The sequence below is a fragment of the Podarcis tiliguerta genome (assembly GCF_965153285.1).
Source record: "Podarcis tiliguerta genome assembly, chromosome: 1".
Lineage (NCBI taxonomy): Eukaryota > Metazoa > Chordata > Lepidosauria > Squamata > Lacertidae > Podarcis > Podarcis tiliguerta.
In genome coordinates this window covers 46971296-46988994 of record NC_139534.1, presented here as the reverse complement: position 1 = coordinate 46988994, position 17699 = coordinate 46971296, and the positions used below count along the sequence as shown (strand labels likewise).

The 17699-nt window shown below is 42.3% G+C and overlaps 1 long non-coding RNA gene across 1 annotated transcript in view; it reads right to left on the bottom strand.

Annotated features, from left to right (window-relative positions):
• The window catches only part of LOC310673235, a 36793-nt gene extending 20002 nt beyond the window's left edge, over positions 1-16791 (bottom strand). The window contains exons 1-2 of the long non-coding RNA XR_014508929.1: positions 16706-16791; positions 9435-9554 (exon numbers count right to left, since the gene is read on the bottom strand). This is a non-coding gene — a long non-coding RNA (uncharacterized lncRNA). The remainder of the gene's footprint in view (positions 1-9434; positions 9555-16705) is intronic.
• Between the last annotated feature and the right edge of the window lie 908 nt (positions 16792-17699).

Genomic DNA, 17699 nt, shown 5'->3' with positions numbered 1-17699 from the left:
TAAGGTAAAAAATCCAAATGGTAACCATATTGCAAATATTGCACAAAACTGAAATTAAGATCATATACATTAGAATTTATGGAAGCAAAGTTATGTATTCTTGTGCCTCTCTCCCACATAACTGCCTAGTGATCCTCAGATGAAGGGAAGTACCGTATTTTTTGCTCTATAAGACTCACTTTTTCCCTCCTAAAAAGTAAGGGGAAATGTGTGTGCGTCTAATGGAGTGAATGCAGGCTGCGCAGCTATCCCAGAAGCCAGAACAGCAAGAGGGATTGCTGCTTTCGCTGCGCAGCGATCCCTCTTGCTGTTCTGGCTTCTGAGATTCAGAATATTTTTTTTCTTGTTTTCCTCCTCCAAAAACTAGGTGCGTCTTGTGGTCTGGTGTGTCTTATAGAGCGAAAAATATGGTATATAAATTTAATAAACAAACAAAATTTACCTATATTATGCAATAAACATGAGATTACTAACACTGATGTACCTAGAATCACCAGTAGAATCACCAGAAGCAAGTGCTCATATCCCTTGTCCCCAAACAAAAGATTGATAATTCCACATGCAGCAGACTGCCAATGATAACCTACAAAGAAACAAAAGCTTACTAACCTAACCCATACATCCGGTATACACCAACAACTGGGAAACACTGGCCTGCAAGCACTCCAATTGGAGAACAGCCTTTACCAAAGGTGTCACAGACTTTGAAGATGCTCAAACTCAGAACGAAAGGGAGAAATGTGCTAAGAGGAAGGCACGCTTGGCAAACCCTCACCATGATCAACTCCCACCCAGAAACCTATGTCCCCACTGTGGAAGGACGTCTGGATCCAGAATTGGCCTCCACAGTCACTTAAGGACTCACTGTTAAAACTGTGTTTATGGAAGACAATCTTACTCAGCTACGAATGATCACCAGAGAAGAAGAATATATAGCTGGTATTCAGCCCATGTAAACAGTGCCCGGGTGGAAATCACAGAAGTGTCCTGGAAAATCCAGACATATGGCAACCCATACATATGTCAGAAGCGTAGATTTTGGCGAATTTCATTAAAAGCAGCTCAAAAATTCATTTTATTTTTTGGAGATTTTTTAGAGATTTTTTTGTGGGGGAAGTTCAACAACTTTGCCAAAAGAACACAACAACTTATGTGTTCGGGTTTTCTGATTGAACTACTTGAGAAAAAGTCTTTTCTCGGATGGCACTTTGATTGTGGAGCTCCCTACCACAGAGGGAAAGCAGATGATATAAAGAGGATTGGGGGGGGGGCTCATGGGCTAAAACCATGTGTGAAACGGTAGCAGTTCTTTGTAGCCTTGTCCTGTTTTCCCACATGTACACCCCAGTCACATGTAACAGCTGTTGGTGCAAAAAAATAATAATCACAAAGTATGCAACAAAGTAAAGCATGGAAATATAGATTGCTAGACCTTTAAAATATGTTTCTCCAAGTGAGTTCCAAAATGTTCCCTTAAAAAGTTCATTTCCACACGTTTGGCAAGTTTAAAAATGATTTACTTACAAACTCTCCAAAGGTCAGATTCATGTGCTTCAGAAAAGTTGCATAGGCAGTAAAACATAGCTTTGTAAGTGGAAAGTGGCAAAAGTTTCTAGATTATTGGTACAGGAATTTAAGTGTGGCTTGTGAGAACCATGCAGTTGAGCTGGTGCAACCAGCTCAAACCTCTTCACATACTGAGCTCTTCAGGTGGACTGGGGGGAAACAATAAGTTTGATTGACCTATTTCCTCCCAAAGAAAAGGAAGTGACATAAGCCAAGCCTGGTAGGACAGCTTGCTCTATTAACCCCTTCATGTTCTAATTAGACTTAAGCATGTTGGTTATATGAGGCTGGTTATCCCACAACAGCTGCATGTTCAGAAAGCTTGAGAAGAGACCCTATCCACATGCCAAGATATGCACAAAGAGCAAATGTGGGTGATGCAGATCCTGTTGGCCCAGAATCCCTCATTGCATGCGCGGAAAACATTGGCATAGGGCCCTTTCTCCTGCTCATCAAATGCGCAGTCAGCAGGGGGCATAAGAAGATAAGAAGAGCTCTGCGGGACTAGAGCAAAGGCCCATCTAGTCTAGCACCCTGTTCTCACAACCAGATGCCCATGGAAAGTCCACAAGCAGAATCTGAGTGCAAGAGCACTCTCCTCACTCATAATTCCCAGCAACTGGTATTCAGAGACATACTGCTTCCAATAATAGAAGTAGAGGATGGCATGACAACATGCATGATCATGGCAGGTGCAACCCCATTCTCGCCCTCCATAGTTATGAACTACCCTAGCAATAGCAACAGCAATTCTCAGGGTTGCTACCTTGGTAAAAGGCCAGACTGAAACCATGTGGGCAGAAGATGTTACCAGACGAGCGTGAGAGCAACTCAGCAGGGGAACAACCATACCAGAGCTTTTAATATGGAAAAGGTGTTTTAGACTCACCCAGCAACTCTCTCTTGCTAGCAATAATACCAAGAAGGCTTGTTCATTCCAGTCTCAGCCTGTCTCAATAAGTGCCATTTTATCTCCTTTGCAGATGAAGCAAAGTCTTTAAGGCATCAACTGAAAATGGCCTGTCATTGATTACAAAGTTATTTAGTTACGGGTATGTAACTCTAAACTGCAGAGCTACGTATTGCACTTTATTAGTGAATGCCGGCTGCTGAAGGATATGGAGAGATCAATAGGATATGACAGGGTGGCTGGGGCGATTTTGCTTTCATTCAACATGTTGCAGAATTATGGATTTGCAAAATGCTTCCCAGATGTTATTAAGATTTGCATCTGCTGTGGAAGAGGCTGGGCACTAAAAAAACCAAAGTGGGGGGGGGGAATATTACTTTTTCTGCATTTCCACAAAATGATAGAGGACAAAGAAAGCATTAACAGTGATTAATTTCTTTAAAATATATAAAAAAATTGTCCAGTAGCACCTTAGAGACCAACTAAGTTAGAGACCTTAGAGTTGGTCCTCTAAGGTCCTACTGGACAATTTTTTATTTTTTAAATATATTTTAACTGCATCAGACCAACACGGTTACCTACCTGAATCTAATTTCTTTAATGTAAATGTGTTCAAAATATCCACATTATTGAAGAGTGGGGGAGGGACCGAGAAGCCCAGGATCTGGGGGCTGCTGCTGCAGAAGGCATATTGCTTTGGTTGTTCTGAAGATGTTTGTAAGGGGTTTCAGGGAAAAGCAGAGCCACACATTCTCTGTTAAAGGGTAAGGTGTGAAGGAATAGCTTTTCAAGGAACCAAGAAGCTTGGTCTAAGGTCACAAGAAGCAGCCACATGACTGAAACTAAGGAAGCCTGAATCTGATCCGGTCCTAGATGGGAATACACCTGGGGAACCCCTTACACATTGCCTTGAATTTGATGGAGGAAAGTTGGAATTTAAATGAACTAAGATTGCAAACCTACACATACTGTATTTAACTAGGGAGTGAAACCCAGTTCAACACACTGGGACACAGTTCCAGCTTATCATGCACTGCACATATATAAATAGGGGAGGAGGAGGGAGGGAGACTTGAGAGAAGCACCTCCCACTCAGAGCAGAGGACTGTTGGGAGGGAAGGAGGAGCCAGGTCTGGTGGAAAGCACAGAAGCAGGAAGCAGCGGGGTAGTGAGGGAGAGGGAATCTCTATTACCACAGAGTCAGTGAACATAATATTGGGTACTATCATGGCAAATATGGGATCTGGGGATCTGGCAGTGACCTGGAACAGGAATAAAGAGCACAGGACTAATTGGCAGGGACTGTGCATGACAACAAAAAGTAGAATCTGTAAGCAAAGGCGGTCAGAGACAGATCCTTCAGAACCCTGGACAGGACCCAGGGAAGAGACAACTTGTTCCAGAGAAATGTTTAAGGGCTGGGGAAACTTTGGCCCTCCAAATGTTTGCTGGACCATAACCCTCCATCATCTCTGACTGTAAGCCTGGGACTGATGGCGGCTGAATTCCAGCAACATCTGGAGAGCCACAGGTTCCCCAAACCTGCCTATGAATCCTCAGCCTAGCTAGGCCTCCTCAAACCCACCTCCTTACTGGAAAGTGGAGATCTTTAAAGTGGTTGTCCTCTGGCCTGAAACTTGGAGCCTGGCACACCATCATCTCGCACTGGGCACACTGCCAGCTGAGATGAGCAGCCCTGGTGGCACATGAGGCCTTGGTGGCCTAGCCCCTCACTGGGTTTCAGCTCAGGGACTGAAGTCATTCATGGTAATGGGCCAAGGTCTCTGATTCTTTCAATAATCTGTCAGCAATTCAGTAAGCTGTGCCCCTGGACATTCTGACTCTGCAGATTCCCTTCCTTCGAGTAATTGTCCAAATTACTAATACTAGCCTGGGCCATGTTATGGAGTTTATGGAAAGATTTTTACTTGAGGGTTTTAATCCCTCAGATTATTTTTTTTGTGGGGGGGTGGTAACTGTTACCTGCTTCAAGTGTTTAGAATACCATTGCCTATATAAGATGTGTGTGTGTGTGTGTGTGTGTGTGTGTGTGAGAGAGAGAGAGAGAGAGAGAGAGAGAGAGAGAGAGAGAGAGAGAGAGAGAGATGTCTCTCGGTTTTGTAGTTGGGAGTCACTGAAAACATGGGAAAGTGGAGGGAAGGAACAACCTATTCGGAACTCCAAAGGATATTTTAGCTTTGCACAGAAGAGGTCTAACACCTCATAACTCATGGGAGTATGCCAAGAAAGCCAGAAATAAACCCTGAAATACCTTTCCTTAATGTGTAAGACAAAAACTAACCCAAAGCACATTACCCTTGGCTCATGTCTCTCTTGGAACTTCTCAGGTTTGGGACAATGAATGGCAGCAAATGCAGAACGGGGATGATGGGGCCTCCCTTCCCTCAGGAAGGCCACGTGAAGTACATCTAAGTTGCCAAGAAGTTGTTTTTAATTCACCTTTCTGGAGCATTTCCTTCAAAAGAAGTGAAACACGTACATTCCTGTTGAAGCAGACTAATGCAGCCCAGACAATAATACCCTATAAATATTCATGATTTTGTTTTAACATTAAGATAACATCTGTTTGAAAACATCTGCAATCTGTTTTCAATGCTTCAGTAACATTTAAATTAAGTGTAACTAATACAATAAAGCTCTATTAGGGATAATGATAATGAAAGATGCCCATTAAGAGACATGAATAACATGGACTGCAGGCCACAGCAGGGGAGCAGGAAACAGACTCAGGCAAACTTAAGCTCAACCATTATCAAGGCTCTTCACCACCACCACAGCGGATTACTGGTTAGAATGGTCTTTGGCAGCTTTTCAGTTATCTTGAGATGACAAGAACATAGATACACCTTATATTCAGGTACTGATCAGATCTGCATTCCCATTCTGACAATATTCACTTGGAAGGGGCCCTGTGTATTTCAACAGAATGAGTAGGAGGCTTGAGGCAGGCCTCTGCAACTTGAGACTTGCCACATTGAAAATCAGCCCACCAGCCATGCATGGCAAGCCACCTTGATGGTCATTGCTCCCCAATATGATTGTAAAAGCCCACAAAATAATGGATTTGTCAAGCGCTCAGCAGCTCAAAACACCTGGCTAGTAGGTTTGATTTGGTTTGGTGTGCCACCAGTTGTGTAGGGCTGCTTTAGATTCTTAGCCCTACTGTATTTTGCTCAGGCTCAACTGTGATCTTTGAACATCTTCCTGAAGTACAGCATCTGTATCAGAAGCCTGAGACCCTAATATCGCACAAGGCACATTTATGTACCACGTCACAGGGCTAAACAATATAGTTGCTGCTCCCTCTAGTGGCCAGACATAATTTGATTTTCCCTTAGGAGTGGCCTCTTGTACCAACCTCTCATCTCTGTGATTTATGTGATGCATGGCTCTCTTGATGCATTACGGTATTTTAATATTTTGTTGGAAGCTGCCCAGAGTGGCTGGGAAAGCCCAGCCAGATGGGCGGGGTATTAATAATAATAATAATAATAATAATAATAATAATAATAATATATTATTATTATATATTATAAATTATAAATTATTATATATTATAATATATAATATATTATTATTATTATCATTATCATTATTATCATTATTGTTATTGTTATTATTTATTATTATTATTATTATTAGTTTCCCAGTAAACAAGGGACATGTGTAAATATGTTTTCGTTGTTTTACAAGTAGGGTGGAAAATAAAACTGGATTATAAACAACACAAGTAATCACAAAGGGACTGCCAATGGGTAGGTGTCGCTTATTTCAATTGTGTTTGTTTGCAAGCAATGGCCGCAGTCCACCTTTTTTTGTACCAAGAAAGAAAGAAAGAAAATTCTGATTTCAAAAAAAGTGGCCCCTAAATCAAGAAACCCCTCTTGAGGTTCCCGAAAGCTCAAAATGCAGTCTGAAGTTCAGGAGCAAGAGCAAGGAGAGATTTTAGCAGCAACAGCAAGTTGTATATAATTTATTATATATTATCACAATAATTTTTAAAAAACAAATGTTTAGAAGAGCAAAGAGAGCTATGCAAACACCTGCACCAGGTTTCCTTTTAAAGTCTCCAAACTGCTTATTTTATGTTCAGGTGCGTTGAAAGAGAAGTTTGGCAGCTCTGAAGGACACCTTCTGAAAAAAGTGTCAGATCAAAGTCTGAAGACCACTAGCAGAGTATAAAGCCATCTGAGATCAGCACAGATTAAATGTGATGCAGCTATTAAAGTGTGTTCTCATGCCCACCTGGAGATGTAAAGCATTTCCTTTTCAAGTACAGTGTTCTGTGTGAAAGCAGAGCTCTAACCAAGTGATGGAAGTCCACATAGGCATAGACTCAACTGTAAACCCATAAGCCTTGGGTCAGAAACAGTATTGCTACCTGTGTGTTCTGCGCAGAGCCAGGAGTGCTTGGTTTAGTGGGAGGCAGAATAATGCTGCATCCACAAGATTCCAGCCAGACAGATGCAGAAAAGAAAAGCATTGGTGGAATCTGAGTTTATAAAGGTTTATTAATCTAGATTTCATATTATTTATAGCACACTCCTCATGGACACATGTGAAAAAACAGTACTAACAACACACAGTCCTCCAAGCATTGCAGACAAGCCACAGCAATTCCAGTTGCCCAACTCTACTTAAACTAAGCAAAGTCAAGTCGCAGGCAGTAAATTGCTCCTTTTTCTTTTGTGTGCGTGTTTGCATGTGTGCGCATGTGTGGTGATGTTTCACAGTTTGATTATCAGTCATGAAAAGACATTACTTAAAGCAGCAGTGACACTGTCTAATCATTCTTGTGAAATATAGACTTCTCTCTCCCCTTCAGACAGAGCCGGCATTAATACACATTTATGCAAAGCAGAGACAGATCTGTCACAGGCTAATCTTTGCAAGTATGATAGATGATGTTTATTTTCAGTGATGGAATGAAACACCCCGGCTGACAATAATTGTAATAAAAAGGACAGATCAACTTCTATAAAATGATTGAATTACCAAGTCTATTGCATTAATGCCTTCTCTCAGCTGTGTCATAAACCTGCTTTAGGTTTGTTCCAAGTTACGGTACACTGGGAAGCATCCACCTTCAGCGAGACATCCTGCCCTTGACCTGCACTAATCAGAGGGCAGCCGTGTTTGGATGCCATTTCTGGCCATGGCTATTTGTATTCATTTAGAGCATGAAACAATGTTTCCCAGTCCCTGGCAGAAAGTAAGAGAAGAGCACTACACTCAAATTTACAGGGGTTAGACCAGAGAGTCTGGAGGTGATTAATAAGGTGCCCAAATTCCATACATTATTTGAACTCTAATAGGACATCTTGCACTGTGTTGAATGGGAAAAAGGGGGCTTATCAATAGTTATCTCTGCCTGCTAGCTATCAAGCCAAGTGCAAGGTTATACTGCTGGCATTTAAAGCCTGAATCAACTCGGGACTAGCAGACCACCTCCCTTAGTCAATCTTTAAGATCTTCCATTGAGACCCTGCTGGCCGTTCCATGGCCAAACTTGATGACAATGTGGAAGGGTATGTTTCTCAGTGATAGCACCCACCTCCCAGAATGCCCTCCCATGAATAAGAAGCAAGACAGAGACAGGAAAGACCTTTAAACACCTCCTAAAAGCAAATACCCATATTTTTAACTCTGTCTTGTACAGTGCCCAGATCACACACACACAGGAATGGAGAGAGAGGAAGGGAAGGAAGGGGAGAGGAGGGGCACTCTCAATCTGCCAGCCCAAGGGCTATTATGGTAGCAGATGGGACAGTTCTACTGCTGCACAACAGAAGAACACAATACAGCAGTTGTGCTGGGAGAAACATATTTCGTGGGAAGAAGGGCTGCTTGCTAAACCACTGCAGTAACTGTTGCTCTGGGAGGGAAATAGGAGGTCTCCTGAATACTCTCGGCAAACTACAGTTCCCAGGATTCTTCTGTCATGGCTGTTTAAAGTGGTATCATAATCTGAACACGACCTTAATCAGATTCAGCTCATATATGTCAGAAGCAACATGCCTTTATAGATTTTATAGCATTTTTAATGTGTGTGTTTTTTGAGGAACTGTTTCATTTAGCATTTTGTGTAACCCATCTGTGCATCTGTACTATGTGGACGTCAACACAATCTTGCTCCCACCCACCCCATCTGTCCCTGGATGCAGCAGTGACACAGGCAACCAGAAATCAGGTGAAACCTGCTGCACCACCCCACCACCCACGACAGTATAGGGTAGAGCAATCAATCGATTGATTGATTGATTGATTGATCAATCAATAGATAGGCAGATGTGTTATCTTACCCAATATTAATGTGAGGGTTGCATTTGCAGTGTTGCTCATAGTACTACTGTTTTTAAAAGTGGTGATCATTCATACCAAAGTTACAACTATTACTTAAGAGATGAAATGACCCACTACTGGAAGGGGTTGGCATTAACATGTTTAAAGGGAGAAATTACATAATTTTTACATAACAAAAAAAACATCGAAAAAGTCTCTAAGCCTTTTGCCTCATATATCCTTGAATGTTTTTTCCCCCTCCTCACATAACATTTCTAAGGCATTCCTCCAAACATTTCATAAATATTGCAGAAGTAATTGGGGTTATAATAAAGGCAGAGGAAGCCTGAGCTCTTCAGCTGGCCTGCATATGCTAGCCTGGATTTCTCTAGTGTCATTTGCTTCCCAGCCAGTCCTGTTTAAACCCGATACAGCCTCGCCTTTGAACACACAAAAACTTCCAAGTGCCTTGAAGTGCGATGAGAGGCTTGGAGCACTTAGAGCTTCAGGCATCTGTGAGACATTTTGATGTCTTCCCCAAGCACTGGGGTGCTTTTTGTTTCTCTGTTTGTTGTCACCACTTTCATTAAACTTGCATTAGATCTGAAAGTGCAGTGGACTCTACCTGAGATTTTTCAGAACTATGTTATCATACCTTCCTTGAGTTCTTCATGAAGAACCTTGGCAGACTCGTGTCTTCCAAAGTCCCTGTAGACCCATGCATAAGAGGCTGGCATGAGAAACCTCCAAGCAATCCTGTTTGCGTTCCGCACCCCTGTGGATAAAAAAAAGGCATGTATTATTTTTTCTGGAAGCTGAATGTTATGAAAATTAAGTGCGTAGGTTGTAGGAAGCCGCATGTAGACAGTGCTGGGGAAAGAACTTGGGACTAAGGACCTTTCAAATGTTTGAGAATGTGCAGTTGGTTTAGTCTGGGTCCAGGGAAAGGTTGTGTGAGGTCTGGTGTCAGCAAAAGGGGTTCCTATGAACCAGGAGAGTGAGTAGGAATAGGAACACTATCAGGAAACTTCAGTGGAATAAGTTTTGTTTACCTTGCATGCTGAGAGGTTTGCACCTGCCCTAGAAGATAAATCAGATTTTCCATCTTGTGTTCCTCACACTTCAGTCTGAAACCAGTTCACTGGTCTCTTAGAGCTAAAGTATATATCAACTTCACTACTACTCCAATTAGAGGAGGCCTATGAAAAGCTCCATTCTATTCTCTCACCACTTTGATGGCAAGTGTGTTTTCATGGGTCTTAACAACATAAGAAAGAAAACATATCTTAAAGTGTCAGGAAAAATGTGTGGTATTCATTGATTTTTTAAAAAAAATAAAATAAAATGCCCAGCTTGTTTTCATTGGGTGTTGACACAGACAGAAAGTTTCCCTGTCCCACTCCAGGAAATTGGGGCAGGGTTGTTTTCTTTCCCATTTGCTGGCTAATATATATATTTTTTTAACTTTTGGCATTCTGAAACCTGCGAAGACAGTTCGGAGGCCAACACATTTTCCTCTTCTAAGTCAGGGCATTCCTGTTAGCTTGCTTCTTTGAGTTAAACACACCTTCTGTATTGTTGTCAAGGGGGTGGGGGGTAGGTCTTCCAGAGGAAGCACCACAAGTGGGTGGCTAAGATGGTGTGAATGGCTCTCAGATTCAACCTCTATCCCAGTTCTTGAATGAATGTTGATTGGCTGATTGACACGAAGTGTGTACGGAGGAGTGGAGTAACATTTTCATATCAATGGGCAGCCTCCCTGGGACCACATGACAGTGGTGGGTGGGGACAGAGGCAAAAATGGGTAGATCAAGAGATGTGACTCTTACCGTTGTATGATAGGCCACATTCCATCCAGGCAAAAGCAGTACTGTACAAGGACACATTTCAGCCTGGCAAAAATACTTGAGGGGTTGCAGAGCAAGCTCAATGGGCAGTGTGGTCTGAGAGGAAAGGGTGAAAACTTTGGAAAGTCCTAAGGGCCAGACAGAAATGTCTGGAGGGTCACATTTGATGTCCAGGCCCAATATTCACCAATTCACTTTGATATTACCTTACCCTGTAACCCATGCCTTAGGCCCAGCCTTCCAGTGTTCTAGATCCAAACTCCCAAGAGCTGACTGGCTTTCCCAGCTGGCTTTCCCATGGGCCTTTGCCATGAGTGTCTCTGCATGTTGGGCTTTTGGTCTTGTTTTAAATGTATTTTTTGTTTTTTATTATCTTCTGTGTAAATTGCCTTGATAGTGGTTTAGAAGGTGATGATAAATCAGTGGTAAAATAAAATAATAACCCTAACCTTATGGTGAGTTTTCACCCATATTTTCAACTTTTAGAAACACTCACAATGCCCATTCAAGATTAATGGTGGATTCCAGTGAGTGGAAGGAAACAATGTGATTACTTTTACTTCACATGGCGAGATTTGTTGCTATTGCAGAACATGAATGGAAACTCACCACAAAGAAAAAGTCTGAGTACAGAGTAGGTAACAGCTAGACCAGGAGGCCTTGCTTAGTTTATTTAGTCGAATCCTGTGGAGGGAACTCCTTGGTAGATTCCTCCCTGGAGTACCAGTGGCTTTCTGTTTGTGGGATATAGAGCCTGGATTACACAGACTGATCTGTGGGACTAATGAGAGACTGGTTCCACCTTTGACTCAGTGGCCTTTCATTTCTTTCCAGCTCCTTAAGTATACAGGTGAGGGATTGCAGGCTGAATTCTCCTTTGTTTGGAAAGCGCCCTGCTTGTAAGAAGCTAGCTTGCCCATTAATGAGGGCTTAAGCCATGACTTCTCTCTGATATGCCAGCTTTCTAGGTGCAGAGAGAGGACATAGACATACAGAGAAGAGTAAGAGAAACATGTGGTTTTCTGACCCATATGGTTGTACCATATAATGTTCCATGTTTGTAACTTGGCACTGAAGGCTTGATTTATGAGATGCAGAACTGCCACTGCTCCATGTGTCTCACCCTGCTCTTACTTGCAAATATGTTGCAGGACATGGTGTCAAGCCAGCTATGCATTGTCCCATCTCCAGTGTTCGAAACTCCCACTGTTCTAGGCACATTTTGTAACAGGGAATTTCATTAGCGCAAGCAATTTCTGCACTCTGGGCACAGTACTCCGCTAAGATTTCAGATTAATACTGGAAGGAAAGGAGGAACTTTTTCTGCCTCCCCACTTCCAGCTACTCTCTGAAGACAGGAGAAGAGACCCTCTTAAGAATATTAGAGGGGTGGGCAGGGGAAGGACTAGACCATGTGAAAAATGAACCTAATATTTTAGCTGCAGTTCAGCTTTGAATTCTTGTTATTAAAAAGTGTGCCTAGACATTCCGTTGTTGTGCCCATAACCTAGGCTTAAGTTGCCATTTAGCTCCTAGCTTTCATATTTCAGTTTCTAACACTGCCCACGACAAACCTAGACAGCATCTTAAAAAGTAGAGACATCACCTTGCCAACAAAGGTCCGTATAGTTAAAGCTATGGTTTTCCCAGTAGTGATGTATGGAAGTGAGAGCTGGACCATAAAGAAGGCTGATTGCCGAATAATTGATGCTTTTGAATTATGGTGCTGGAGGAGACTCTTGAGAGTCCCATGGACTGCAAGAAGATCAAACCTATCCATTCTTAAGGAAATCAGCCCTGAGTGCTCACTGGAAGGACAGATCATGAAGCTGAGGCTCCAATACTTTGGCCACCTCATGAGAAGAGAAGACTCCCTGGAAAAGACTCTGATGTTGGGAAAGATGGAGGGCACAAGGAGAAGGGGACGACAGAGGATGAGATGGTTGGATGGTGTTCTCGAAGCTACCAGCATGAGTTTGACCAAACTGCGGGAGGCGGTGGAGGACACAAGTGCCTGGCGTGCTCTGGTCCATGGGGTCACAAAGAGTCGGACACGACTAAATGACTAAACAACAACAACACTGCCCACCTCACATTACTGACTGACAGCAGTTAGAGTGAGGCAATGACATGGCCTGTATTGTGCTTGTCTAGACACTGCACAGAGGATGGATGGGGAGAAGACATGAAGAAAAAGAAATTCCATGCATTTATAATATCAAGTAAAGCCCCATGATGCAAGGACTGTGTGCCTCCTGCTTGTTGAATAGCCAGTGCTATAACTTCTACGGAACAGAGCATATTCCTGTGGTTCTGAAGGAGACCCACAATGGGCTCTTGCTGAAAAACCAAACTACTGTATGTTCTGCTAGCCTTTAGTGTTGTGTTCATGATTGTGTACAGCCTTAAAGTTTCCCCATCACCACTAGAATCAATTATCTGGGTCCCAAGAATGACTCTGTTAATATGATACAAAACCTAACCGATATTAAATTTACATCACATAAAAGAAAGCAATGCTATACCACAGTTATAATAAGGATACAGAATGGCAAATGGAGGGGGGGACATGCTCTATTGTAAGCACACAGACCAGCACAAAGTAAGGGATACTTAAACTCCATTTATGCCATTGGGTCATAAGCACATGTAACTAGGCTGGCTGCTTGAACTGGATTGCTGAAGTGGGCCAGTGCATACTGAACAGGTTGTTATACTCCAGTTGTCCCGAGTGGCTGGGGCAAACCCAGTCAGATGGGGGGAGGTACAAATAATAAAATAATTGTTATTCCTGGCAGGCACTGGCTGTTTCTAATACAAACTCTTGTTTCGCTGATCCCATGCACTTTGTACTAGTGAGGAAACATGGCTAATTTGTTTTGGTATACAACATATGCTGTAAAAAGGTAAAGGTAAAGGACCCCTGACAGTTAAGTCCAGTCGCAAATGATTCTGGGGTTGCAGTGCTCATCTCGCATTACTGACCGAGGGAGCCGACATTTGTTCGCAAGCAGTTTTTTCGGGTCATGTGGCCAGCATGACTAAGCTGCTTCTGGTGAAACCAGAGCAGCGCACGAAAACGCTGTTTACCTTCCCGCCAGAGCAGTACCTATTTATCAGTACAGATGCTGTACTGATACACAAAAGGTGAGAGCACATAAGCATCCCCATGTCTTGGGGTCTGAGGATGACTGATCTGATGTCCTGGGCTAGGAAAGTTCATCAGCAAGGCAAAACAGCAGTAGCAATTTCCATTTATTCCCAACATCTGGGTGGATAGGGGTCCACCCTTTCTAAATATGGAGCCTGTGTTTCATGTTATTACACTGAAAAAGACTCAATATAATTTTATTTCATTCAAAGGCCTCGTTTTTCGCCCACTTCTTAAAACAAGCATTGTCAGCACAGAAAACGAATCGCAAAAATATCAGCTGCCCAAAACATTCTTTTTTAAAAAGAAAAGTAAATGTTTGGCGATACCTGGCTTCTTGAATCTAAAAGACACCTGGCTTCTTGAATCTAAAAGATTCCTTGAGAGCATAAGCTGGAGGTAAGAAAGTTCTCTGACAATATCCAATGCCATTTCAAAAATATTAATGTGGAATTATTATTATTAAATAGCTAATAATAATAAGAAGTAGCTGTTGTAAGGATTACTGACATAATGCTTATGCAGCACTATATCAAGTGGAACCAATGTGGTGTCATCCAGACACTGTCAAGTTCCATGGGACATACTCCCAGGTAAGTGGGTACAGGATTGTACCCTTAGTCCAGATCCAATTGGCTCTGCAAATGTGTATTTTCCAATGGAGGATAAGGCCATCATTGACTACTAACCCAGACGGCTATTTTCTACGCTTTACGATACCAGTTGCTGGAAACCACAGGTGGGCAGAGTGCTGTTGCGCTCAGATCCTGCTTGAGGGCTTTGCATAGGCATCTGGTTGGCCACTGTGAGAACAGGATGCTGGACCAAAGGGGTGACTGTCCTGATCCAGCAGAGCTCTTCTTATGTTCGTAAATTTATGTTAATGTGAGTATTATCAAAAACACTCACATGGAAGAAAATGTTACAGACCCTGACCCAAACCAAGGTGAATGATGTTGTGGCTGCCCCCTCTTAAACCTCCTTCTCTTTCCCCCTTCCTCCCTCTGGTAGCATAAAGGGAAATTAGGTCCTCAGTTTCCAGCCTACCCACAAAGTCCTTGAACTAGCAAGAAACGTTAGCAGATGTTCATTAACGCACAGGCAACTGGAGGATTGGAGGCGTTTGCTAGTGATCCATGTTATGAATAAATGTTTGAAAGTCTCTACAGGGGAATAGCAATTCTGGTTCACAGCCAGTTGGCTACATATTACCGAAGGGCTGGGTGGGAAAGGGGTTAGGCTGAACAGATTTGGTTTTGTAATTGTAATTGTTATTATTATAAATCTGAAAAGTAAACTGCCTAAAACATATGGAAATTTACATGCATTAACCCCCCAGACGCCCTGAACATATGAAAGGGAAATACTTGCGTGAGAACAATGATTTCAGGTTAAAAGGGGGGATTTTGTAAAGGTAAAGAGTTTCCGATCCCACTCTAAATTTGTTGTGAATTTGCCTCAAAGGCTATGCCTTATTTAAAAACATTACCAGCCCAATTGTAAGATTCACCTTTACACATGGCAGCCTTAACTTGTGAGTGGGGAAGAAACATTACTTATTTACCCCCTAATTAGAACAACAACAAGAACTGTTTGAAGGCCGCTTTGCCTAATGTAAGTGGCAAGAGTTTGGAAAGAGGTGAAAAGCAGATGGTTATGTCTGAGGAGATTGCAACTAGTAGCTTCTCCTTTTTTACACCTATAGGTTTAAGAGACCTAGGTAGATTCATCCTTAATGAAGATCAAAATAAGCTGATGGATGTAAAACATTCCCACCCAGCCACCTTACAAGGAGGTACATAGCCCTTAGGCAGATCACCTCCATTCTAAGAGCCATTGCATTATCATGGTTAGTGTTGGAAGATCAAACGCATCCATTCTTAAGGAAATCAGCCCTGAGTGCTCACTGGAAGGACAGATCGTGAAGCTGAGGCTCCAATACTTTGGCCACCTCATGAGAAGAGAAGACTCACTGGAAAAGACCCTGATGTTGGGAAAGATGGAGGGCACAAGGAGAAGGGGACGGCAGAGGATGAGATGGTTAGACAGTGTTCTCGAAGCTACAAAAATGAATCTGACCAAACTGCGGGTAGCAGTGGAAGACAGGAGTGCCTGGCGTGCTCTGGTCCATGGGGTCACGAAGAGTCGGACACGACTGAAAGACTAAACAACAACAACAAAGACTTGGGAGACCAGGGTTCAAATCAACACCGAGCAATGAAGCTCACTGGGTGGGTGGCCTTGCGCAAGTCACTGCCTCTCAGCCTATTCTACCTCACAGGGTTGTTGTGGAGATTGCTAAGGAGATTAGCATCCCTAATTAACATTTGCCTAAGCAAGATGTGAACTGAACCACAGTCATCCTTCAAAACTTGCACCTCTCCAAGTTTTGCAATGCAAATTCTCCCGTGAAGTTATATGTGCAAAATTGACCATATGAGTGTAAAATGTGCATAATAAATACATATATTAGTGGAAATAACACACCAAATTTCATAATATAACAGAAAAATGCTTTGCACAAATGTGTATATTAGGCAAAACTGCACACATAAATGTGCATGTATTAGAAGAAATTCACGCTAAAATCTTACAATTTTTCATGAAGACTTTTATTTTTTTAGATCGCAAACTGATGTGGAAATTTGCAGAACTGAATTTAAGATTGGATAAATGGGGGAAATGAGAAACAGAGAAACTGAAACTTACATATTTCCCCAGCCCTAGTTATTTCCTCATATTCCTGACATGGGTGGATCTGAGGTCAACAAGGAGAAAAATGCAATCCCAACCAGACTGACATTTGGCTGACCTCGACCAACCCAAATCAGCATGGCAATGTAGGAATCAGTATTTTGCTCCACCCAGAGAGCATTCTTTCCCACCATATGCTATATTGGACGGCAACTTGGATAGCTGGACACTTACCTTTTAAAGCTTGTCCATGCAGCATTTTGGACTTGTATCTGCCTCCTTCAGAAAAGGCCCTGAAGGCTTGGCTCGTATTATGGACTAGGGAGAGAAAGAGAAAGAGAGAGAGAGAGAGAGAGAGAGAGAGAATCAAAATGATGCTATACAAAAGCAAAGACCAAACAAACAAACAACCTTTTCACTTTCCTGTTTTAATTATCACAGTTGCCTGTAAAATATAAGAGAGATGTACCATGGGGGAGCTGTGGGAGTCTGCTTTTAACTTGTAGCTCAAGGCTATAACTTAAGCTCACCGTCTGCTTAGAGTAAAGTGATAGGTTTTGACTGTGAGATGTGATTTTTACACACCAAAAGAATGCATAGATTAAATTAGCGTAAGCCAGGGCAGGCTGAATGCCACATCCGATCAATGCATATGGTTAAACTGATTGCAGTCAGATGAGCAGGCCATAGAGGAGGGGTGTGATTTTACATGGAAAATCCTCAGCAGCACCATTTTTTAAAAAACTGCAACAAGAAAAATAAATGAAAGAATGTAAACTGAAATAAATTGAGACATTTGGAACAAGCTTATGCAAATGTGTGTGGCTTTGAATTGCAAAATGCATTTCCGGGTATGCTATTGCTATTGTTTCAGAACAAGGTCCCAGTTCAAAGTCTCTGACACACTTTCCTATCCTGAAAATATTTTACGCTGGATCGTTACATTCAATGCTGATACAAATGGATGGAAATGGGTTTTGTAGTATGGTTATTTTCCAGTTGTGCGGGGCAAGGAATTTACATGGGGAATTTACAGTTGAAAGATACTTGGAAACCTTTTGGTTTCTAGAAGTTCCACACACAACACTGCAGTATTAAACTTCACTGGGTGGACAGAATGTTCATAGGAATATACTTGTTCATTCTCGCACTGCTCTGCATTTCCTGTTTGCAGCTGGGATCATCCCCTGAAGAAGCTGTCCTTGTGGTCTTTCTGGCTAGGAGGGAA